The sequence below is a fragment of the Neopelma chrysocephalum genome, unplaced genomic scaffold (genome assembly GCF_003984885.1).
Source record: "Neopelma chrysocephalum unplaced genomic scaffold, ASM398488v2 Primary Assembly neopelma1_329, whole genome shotgun sequence".
Lineage (NCBI taxonomy): Eukaryota > Metazoa > Chordata > Aves > Passeriformes > Pipridae > Neopelma > Neopelma chrysocephalum.
Genome location: NW_020897992.1, coordinates 974,915 through 985,283, shown reverse-complemented (window position 1 = coordinate 985,283; position 10,369 = coordinate 974,915).

Genomic DNA, 10,369 nt, shown 5'->3' with positions numbered 1-10,369 from the left:
CCTTAGTAACACAGCTCAGCCCCTCCCAAAGAAACAAACCCAGATATAGATCTCTCTCTAAAATATAGATATTTTCTCCCTATATAAATGGCTCTGTATGGGAAGGGAGAGAGAATGAGAAGGAAGAGGAGAAAGAAAATCCACGGATGAGGATCCAGCCCAATAAGCCCATGAAGCACGTACCTGTCATGCCAACCCCTCTGCCAGCCTGGCACCACCATCAAGCAGCCTGAATGAGCCTCGGTGACCTCGGGATGACATTAATTTGTTGCAGCTTCATAAGGCACATTTCAATTATTGCGGATTTTTTTCACGCCGACGTGGGGAAGAACAGCCTGTCAGCACTGGCTGATTGGAAATGTGATGCAATTATCATCAAGCCCTAGTAAAGGATTTTAAATTAAAGACAACTTGGTCTGTAAATACTTTGTGTCTGCATTATTGTTCTCCCTTCCTAATGGCTTTTGGCACAGGCCTTGTCAGTGGTTTATTGTACAAGCCTTTGGCTGCGACAGCGTCTCCTATGAATAAATCATACACTTCACTAAGCACCAGACGATGGCAAAATGCAACAGCAGATGAAAAAAGCAATAAAGAACCATTACAGCTGCCTGTTCTCCTCTGCAGGTTTACATCACCAGCTGATTTAATTTGCTATTTGTAAAGGCACAGCTCACTGCAACGCCTTTGTGAAATGAAATCATAAATGTTCACGCGGGCACGAATGAAAAGTGAGGCACCAGCTCGGCTGGGAGGTGTTTCCTCCCTCTGCAGGGCTCTCCAGCATCTTATTGCTGCTCTTGGGGCACAAAAAGAGGATTTGCAGGGGACAGAACAACTCGCTGCCACAGCTGGAAGATGCTGGAGCTGCATGTGTGGGATGCTTTTATCACGGGAATGAAAGGGAACCAAGGAACAGAAATATCAGGACAAGGTTCTTCCCCCAGAGGGTGGTTGGCACTGCCCAGGCTCCCCAGGGCAGTGGGCACGGCCCCAAGGCTGCCAGAGCTCCAGGAGGGTTTGGATGATCCTCTGGGGCACAGGGGGGGACTCTTGGGGATGTTCCTGGGCAGGGCTGAGGGTTGGACTGGATGGGCCTTGGGGGTCCCTTCCAGCTCAGCAGGTTCTGGGATTCTGGGAAGTTGATTCTGGAGCCAACCCAGCATTGAGAGCTCCTAAAACACCCACCTTGGCAGGTGGAGGAGGAATCATGGAATGGTTTGGGTTGGAAGGGACCTTCAAGCCCATCTCATTGCACCCCCTGCCATGGGCAGGGACACCTTCCACTAGCCCAGGGTGCTCCAAGCCCCTTCCAACCTGGCCTTGGACACTTCCAGGGATGGGGCAGCCACAACTTCTCTGTGCTATTGGATGTTCTCTGGGATTCCTCTCCACAGCACATGAGAATCCAAATATTTCTCTCAAGTGTAATTTGAGTTGAAGAGTAACTGAAGTTCTTCCCCCAGAGGGTGGTTGGCACTGCCCAGGCTCCCCAGGGCAGTGGGCACGGCCCCAAGGCTGCCAGAGCTCCAGGAGGGTTTGGACAACGCTCTGAGGGACAGGGTGGGATTGTTGGGGTGTCTGTGCAGGGCCAGGGGTTGGACTGGATGAACCTTGGGGGTCCTTCCCATTCAAGATCTTCCATGATTCTATTAAAACGCCATGATCTCAGAGGGCTTTTCCAACCTGAATGACCCCATGGTTTTCCAGGCCCTGTGACAGGTCACCTGGGCACAGGCAAAGCTTTGGGGTTCATAACTGATGACTGAGGCACTGGCAGCAAACCTCACAGGCTGAGCCCAAGGGCAGGGTTTGGGGTTCCATGGCAAGGGTTTGGGGCTGGGTTTGGTTCTCTCAACCCACAAACCCTTTTTTGTGCTTCCTCTCCCCTGCCCAGCTGAGGATGGGGGTGATGGAGCAGCTGGGTGGGCCAGCCAAGGTCAACCAGGGAAAATTCCCTCCAGAAAAATGACAGCTGAAAAATCCACCCATCTCCTGAGGTGTCCCAGTGGAGCTCTCCAGGTCTCCCCTCTACATTTCCTCTCCAGAGGAAAAGACCATCCATGGCATTCAGTCCTGCTCCCAAGGAGAAACAGTTGGGATAAGGATGAGAAAAGGGATCCTACACCCAAGCTGGTTCACCTTTACCCCTGCACACCAAACACCTGCCAGGCCATCAGGCCATCAGCACATCAATGATCCCAACAAATATCTAACTTCACCATTTGCTTCACTTTTTGTGAATATAAACATTGGGGTCCGTGAGGAGTGTGAAAATTGATGGTTGGACTTGATAATATTAAAGGTCTTCTCCCACCCTAATGATTCTGAGATTCCTAAAGAGCTTCTGTCAATAATTTCAATAATTTCCCTGCTAACTCCAGCTCTGATGTTTTTCCAGGAAGGTATCTCTGGTTTACAGTAAAAACACAAGCACTGACCTTTCAGAATATAATTTTTCTCTGCTGAAGCTGAATTAAGGACAGGAAAATGGAAAGCTCAAGGCTACACACTGAGTTATATTTACCTCTGTTCTGTTAAATTAATAGAAACCCAGGAGCCCTGAAAGGGGACAATTTCCCTGACATCACCTCCAGAGCAGATTTCTGAGGCCTGTTTGGGGTCTGTTCCAAAATTTAAGGTCACCTCATACATAATTTCATCCCTTATCTTGTTAATTATTCTCCAGTGAGCCACCCCCTCCCATCCTGCTCCCAGGGACCTGCTCATGGTCACCTGGAGAGAGCAGGGAGGGCAAAGGGGGCTGTGCTGGAGTGTCCAGGGAAGGGAAGGGAGCTGGGAAGGGGCTGGAGCAGCAGGAGCAGCTGAGGGAGCTGGGGGGGCTCAGCCTGGAGAAAAGGAGGCTCAGGGAGGACCTTCTGGATCCCTAAAATTCCCTGGAAGGAGGTTGCAGCCAGGGGGGGTCGGGCTCTGCTCCCAGGGAACAAGGGACAGGAGGAGAGGAAACGGCCTCAGGCTGTGCCAGGGGAGGGTCAGGTGGGACATGAGGAGGAATTTGTCCCTGGAAAGGGTTGTCCAGCCCTGGCACAGGGTGGAGTCCCCATCCCTGGAGGGATTTCCAAGCCCTGTGGATGTGACACTTGGGGACAAGGGTCAGTGGTGGCCTGGGCAGTGCTGGGGGATGGTTGGACTGGATGATCTCAGAGGGCTTTTCCAACCTTTACAACTCAGTGATTCCATCAAACCAGCCTGAGCCAACAACACTTTCCTTATGCAGACACCTCATTAAAATCCTTTCCCTCTTCCAGCCCAACTCTTCCCTCTGGGCTGTGTCCCTGTTCCCTCTGGGCTGTTCCTGTTCCCTCTGGAATGTGTCCCTGTTCCCTCTGGATCTATCCCTGTTCCCTCTGGGTGTGTCCCTGTTCCCTCTGGGCTGTTCCTGTTCCTCTGGGTGTGTCCCTGTTCCTCTGGGTGTGTCCCTGTTCCTCTGGGCTGTGTCCTTTTTCCCTCTGGGTGTGTCCCTGTTCCCTCTGGGCTGTGTTCTTGCTGGTGTTTCCAGCAGGAAAAGGACCCTCAGCCCTTCATTCATCCCTGAAGGCCCCACCTGAGTCCCCCTGTGCCTTTCCCAGTCGTGACCCCAAAGTTTCCCATCTCTCCTCCAATGCAGCTGCACCACTGAGCCCTTCCCTGACCCTTCCCCCTGCTTTTCCCTTTCCCCCCTGTGCCTGCAGCACTCTCCACACTCCATTTCTCACACAGCTGATCCACTTTTTGCCCTCTGTACAATTCCCTTTTCCCTCCAAGTTGATAAAGAGCTCTTGATTTAACCCCCATGGTCCCTCCCCACCCTTCTGGCAGCTCCTCTGCACTGGGATGGGTTGTACCTGTGCCCTTAACAGCATTTTTAAAGAGCTGCCAACTTCCCTCAACTCCTTTTTTTTTTTTTCCATTTGGGCTTGTTTCCCAAAGGATCTTTCCTACCAGTTCTGACCTTATTTCACTTTGCCCTAATAAAGGTCATGGGGGGTATTTTCCCTTGGTTTTTGGGAGTTTTTTATCTTATTTTTAATTCCATTTTCTGCACTGTTTATTCTTCCATATCCTTCCTCTGTATTTCATGGTCACACTCACAAGTTCCTCCTGCCTTCCTCATCCCAGCCAGTTTGTCCTGGTGCTCAGGAGGATCCCATTTTCTCCTCCAAAATTCCATATTTGAACACTACACCTCTAACACCCTTCCCTGGGTGGCTCCACAGCCCTTTCACCCCATTCCCAGGATGGAAATCTCTGCAGGATTTTAGGTAACATGAAAGCCAGAGCAGGGATTCATGGAGCAGCTCCTGGTTTTCAGTAAGGAAACAAATGCCAAGGTCAGGGACAAAGGCAGCTCCAGGAATCCTCTCCCTGGGGGCTCTTGCCTGGAAAACCCCCAGAAAATTCCCAGAGTTTTGCTCTCCCACCTAAGGATAACAACTGTGCAGATCCTTGCAAGGCTGAGAACTCCAAAACGTTGATTTGTGGAGATACTGCAGGCCTGAGAAGGGGTTTTTGGGGGGTTTTAGGGGTTTCAGGGGCAGGGTTGTGGTCAAGCACCAAGATTTGGGATCAAACCCGTGAGGAAAAGTTCCCACAAGGGCAATATTTCCAAAATGGAAACGACCACCCAGGGGGGAGAGGAAAGGCAGATCCTCCCGTGGCCACGTTTTAAGAAGAGAGGAATGTTTCCAGCTGTAATTTATAGCTCCTCACAGGGCTGTGATCTCCAGCTCCTGCAGCAGAGATCACCCTGCAAACAGACAGCTGCAAATGGGATAATTGGTTACTTCTGGGAGACAACCTTTAAACTCCCCGATTTATGACACAACTCAGCAGCTCCAGCAGGTTGTAAAACAACCACAGAGGAAACGGTGAAAACCTGAACCAGCCCTTAATGCATTTTTCTATTCTGGGTGGCAGAGCAGGGAGCCAAGGCACAGAGTCCCTGCTCTTGAAAAGCTTGTGCAACATGCACTTATAAATTTTTAAGAGCGTTTCCCGCGGTGATGAAGCACCAAAACACAGAAAGTGCATTTGGCAGCAGGCCCTGGACGGCAGCAGGGTGGGGAGGAGGGGAAAAAAATCACTCACCTGTGGCAGGGTCAGCTCCCAAAGCTCTCGGTGCTGGAGGAGCTCAGGTGTCTTGAAGGGATATTTCGGCTCCTTCTCGATCACAGTTACAATATTAAATGTTCTTTAGGATACTGGGATCTGAGGACAGAAGGGAATAATTGATTGTAAAATGATGTGTCATGCATGAAGTGGCATAAAGTAGAAATGTCTGTCTGCTTTTTACAGACTTGTCACATGATTTCGAGGCACAAAATTAATTGATGATGAAGAAATTCCTGTTTGGACAATCCTTGGAGCCACAGATTTACAGCCCTGGGATGGGGGAACACCTATTATGGGTATTCCCATCACTGGGAATCCATCAAGGGCTGGATCAAGCCCCTCTGCTCTGGAGCCAGGCTGGGAGAGCTGGGGGGGTTCCCCTGGAGAAGAGAAGGATCCAGGGAGAGCTGAGAGCCCCTTGCAGGGCCTAAAGGGGCTCCAGGAGAGCTGGAGAGGGACTGGGGACAAGGGATGGAGGGACAGGACACAGGGAATGGCTTCCCACTGCCAGAGTTAGATGGGATCTTGGGAAGGAATTCCTGGCTGGGAGGGTGGGGAGGCCCTGGAATAGAATTCCCAGAGAAGCTGTGGCTGCCCCTGGATCCCTGGAAGTGTCCAAGGCCAGGTTGGAGCAACCTGGGCTGGTGGAAGGTGTCCCTGCCCATGGCAGGGGTGGCACTGGATGGGCTTTGAGGTCCCTTCCCACCCAAACCAGTCTGGGAGTTTATGAAGACAGAACTTTTCTCTTTGATTTTTATTGATGATTTTAATTTGAAATTCTAACTGTATCACAAAACCTCTCTTCCAAGTCCTGTTCCTTGCTGGCCTGGCTGCCTCTTGTCCTTCCCTTCCCAGCCATTCCCAGAAATGCTGCCAGCTCCTCCCCTGCCCCTGTGCCAGCCCTGTCCCCCAGCCTGGCTCTGTCCCCTGGGCACCTCAGGGAGTGTTTTGCTCCCAGGACATTGGACTCTCACCCCTGTTGGAGACTTGACACTGGGTCTCAGCACTTGCTGAAGAATTTAATGCTCCTGAATACCAGTCCTGCTTGATAAACCTCCACCTCTTCACCTGCCTCCATCCCCTCTCTAACTTGTTCCCTCAGAGCCCCTTATTCATATTCTCAACTCTCCCTTATTTTTTCTCCACTGACTTTTGGGACTTGGGTTGTTCCAGAAACATCTTTAGGAACCTGATGACCTTCCCAAGCCTGCCCACATCCCCTTTATGCTCATCTTCCCGTTGTATTTTTTCCACCTTAGAGGTTTTCAACTGACACAAGGATCAAAGATATTTGGGACTTCCTTGGGAGTCCAGGCTGGAGCAAATCCCACAGGCCCCCGACAGATCCCACATCACCAAACAACCCCAGCCTGCTCTTTCCAAGGAGAAATGTATCCCAGGGGATTTAGGAAGACAATTAGAAGGGTTTATCACATCCCTTGCTGTTAATAAAGCAGAACTGTCCAGCCTGGAAGCCCCCCAAATCCATCAATCCTGCCCAGTGGCGCTGGAGCTGCTCAATTTTTGTCATCAAGAGCCCCAGTTTTAGGTCTTCCAAACCCCTTAAGCTTCACCAGTTCTTTTCCCAGGCAGCTGAGGTTTCACAGGAGGTTTTTTTTCCTGCCTTTAGCACTCCTGGAACTGCAGAGCTGGAGCTCCAGACAATGTCACCAGCAATATCTGTCACCCGAGTCCTTCTGCCTGAACACACCTCCAGGTTTCCAGGCTCATATTCCCAACCCACCTTCAGAAACAGGGTCTGGATTATCTGCTCGTGCCTCTTGCTCTGGATTTTCTCCAATCCCCATCAGCAAACCCTGATGGGAAGTTAAGTTTGCTGGACTAAATAAAGGCTTGGCTCTGCAGAGCCACTGCCATTCCACTTTATCTTCCTGCACACCCTCTTCATTAACAGCCTGAACTGCAAGATTCCCAGGAAAGGGCTGGAATCCAGGATGTTTCACAAAGAACAGAGGCTGCAAAAGCTGTTCCCAGTTCTTATCCTACAGCCAGTTAGAAAACTATGGACATTTTTATTTTTTTTTTAGCTGCAGCAGAGAAAACCACCTAGGCTGGCTTAAAAGCTGGCTTAAAAACTGGCTTTGTAAATACCAGCTCAGGACTGAGCCTGACCTCACCTCTGGGGCAGGAAACAACGGGGTCCTTGGCATCAGACAGCTTTTTATTCTTATTGAGAGGATGGGACTGGGAGCAGGGAAACACTCAGTGCTGGGAATGTGGCTGCCCAGGGGATGGTTCCTGCTGCACAAAGATCCTGGAATAAATGAGACAGAAATCATGGAATCACAGAATTGTTTAGGTTGGAAAAGCCCTTCAAGGTCGAGTCCAGCTGTTCCTCAGCACTGCCAAAGTCATCACTGCCCCATGTCCCCAAGTGCCACATCCACAGGGCTTGGAAATCCCTCCAGGGATGGGGACTCCACCCTGTGCCAGGGCTGGACAGCCCTTTCCAGGGAGAAATTTTCCCTATATCCATTTTAAACTTCTCCTGGCATAACTTGAGGCCGTTTCCTCTCCTCCTGTCCCTTGTTCCCTGGGAGCAGAGCTCGACCCCCCCGGCTCCAACCTCCTTCCAGGGAATTTTAGGGATCCAGAAGGTCCTCCCTGAGCCTCCTTTTCTTCAAGATGAGCCCCCCAGCTCCCTCAGCTGATCCTGCTGCTCCAGCCCCTTCCCAGCTCCGTTCCCTTCCCTGGACACGCTTCAGCCCCTCCGTGTCCTCCTTGTCCTGAGGTCCCAGAAGTGCCCCCTGGGCTGGAGGTGCCCCAGCAGTGGGAAGTGGCAGATCCAGGACCACCAGCCAAGCATGAATGCTCCAGGTAGAGCCTGAGACTTGGTCCTTTGGGCCACCAACTGACCTGGGAACAAGCCCAAGGATGGCCAAACTGCACTGACTGTAACTCTCCTGCTGATGTTGGGATCACTCTCCACTATTCCTCAACCCTGAGCCTCAGGGAGCAAGTCCTACACATGGAGAACTTGCAAAAATGTGTTCCCAGGAAAGTTTTCCTGCCCCTGCTCGATCCCTGGAGGATCCCCAGGCCCCAGAGCATCAGGAATGTGCCAAATTCCCAACATCCCAACGTGCAGGAGCAGCGAAGGCATCGTTGGCACTGTCACCAACACCCCCAGTCCCGAGGCCTGTCTGGATATGAATCTAACATGATGGCTTTAGTAAGTCAATGAGCTAATTGCTAAACACACTAATTGATTTTTAATTACAGAGAGCGAGCCTGGCAGCACAGCCAAGACTGGCAGCTCTCTCTGTCATTAGAGAACAAAAGGAACTTCAGCTCCAGCATCCCCAGGCTCTCATGTGTCTCTTGGCTGCACCTTTTCCTCCAAGTCATTTACAAACCCGGCGGGATTTCCCCATCCCTCGTTTTCTGACTTGTCCTGGGACCTGCAGCCATCAGAGAAAAAGCTTCAAAACACCCCAGGAGAAAGATATTTGCTTTAAACTCAGTTTTCTGGTGGAGGGGTTGGAACTAGATGATCTTTTAAGGTGCCTTCCAACCCAAACCATTCTGTGATTCTGTAAATACAAATTCAGGGCCCTAAACCAGAAGGCAGAGAAGCAGAGCTGCTGCTTGGACTGCAATCCCAGGTGGATCTGCCATGGAGAAGCCTCCAGGGAGATGATTCTGGGGGACAGTGGATAAGGATTATTAAAGGTGGAAAAGCCCCCTCAGATCACCAAGTCCAACCATCCCCCAGCACTGCCAAGGCCACCACTGCCCCCTGTCCCCAAGTGCCACATCCCCAGGGCTTTGAAACCCCTCCAGGGGTGGGGACTCCACCCTGTGCCAGGGCTGGACAGCCCTTTCCACGAAGGAATTTTTCCTAATATCCGACCTGACCCTCCCCTGGCACAACTTGAGGCCGTTTCCACTCCCCCTGTCACTTGTTATCCAGGAGAAAAGACTGACCCCAAAGATTCTGTGATCTCCTCACCTTTCCTGGGGAAGCAAAACGTGCCCTCACCCGTGTTGTGGCCACTGTGGGGGTGACTCCTCTTGTCCCTGCCCCATCACAAAGGGCCAATTTTCAGCATTCCCTGCAGGAGCAGGGAACTCCTCCCCTTCCTCGTGCTCTGAGGGACACACGGGAAGGAGGCACAGATCTCCTCAAACCTGCCTGTTGTGCCCTGGAAGGATCAAAAGCACCCTAGAAACTCATGAGCTGCTGTCTCACTTACAAAGCCCCTTCCTTGATGTGCCACCAGTGCCTCAGGGATCACAAGCCCACCTCGGTTCCTCCTTTGCTCTGTTAAGTCACCCCAGGGAGGTTTTTCCCCAGTGAGGGAGAGAAAGGTTCCCAATTCCTGCTTCTCACTCACACAGGGAATTCTCCCCTGCCATCCACTCCAGAAACACTTCTCTCACCAAAGCTCAGGGCCTTTTGCCTTCTCTGTGTGCACCTGACCATGAGATGGCAATTATTTGCACAGAGCCCCGGAATCAGGGCATGAATTTTAGGAACAAAGGCAGCTTTTGATCTGCCAGGAAGGACCTGGAACAAGCAGAACTTGTTCCACCACCCTCCTCTGCAACCCCTGCCTGCCCAAAACCTGCAGCACAGCAGAGGCAGCTCGTTCATCCCAGAGCAAAAGGGGATTCTCCTGTTTCCTTCAGGTGAACCGAGAGCAAAGTCAGGAGCAAAGTCAGAGCCTGAGGCAGCTCAAGGGCTGCCCAGAGGGAAGGACCTGTCCTGGCACTGGGAAGTGGGCAGGACAGCTCCTGCCAGCCAGGAGGGTGGCTGGAAGGGCTTTCAGGGCCGACTCAGCTCTGCTGAGCAGCTCAGGCTCTCCCAGGAGAGGTGGGGTGTGTGAGAAGGGAGCTGACAGCAGCTCTGGCCAAGGAAAGCCACCACTGCTGGTCCCCCCCGTGCCCTGGAGGTGCTGGTGGCTCCACTCTCCCGTGTCACAGTGATCTCCAGTGACAGGGGATGAACTCCCAGGGACACAGAGAGCTCTGACAGGGGACAAAGGAGAGGATTTGTTCAGGCTTGTGTGTGGTTTCAGGGGGAAAATAAATTAGGACTCTCGTGCTAAACACCGAGACAGCTGCCAAGGTCTGCCAGACACCCAAACCCTGTGTGCAGGAACAGCAGCTCTAAATAGAGCTGGCATTCTCTTCAAGGGGTGAAATTAGTCCCTGGTGGCAGCATCTCTGGACTAGCAGAGGGTTCTTCAGAGGGCAGGAGCCCCCGGGCCAGACCCCACAGCCCAAATGGAGA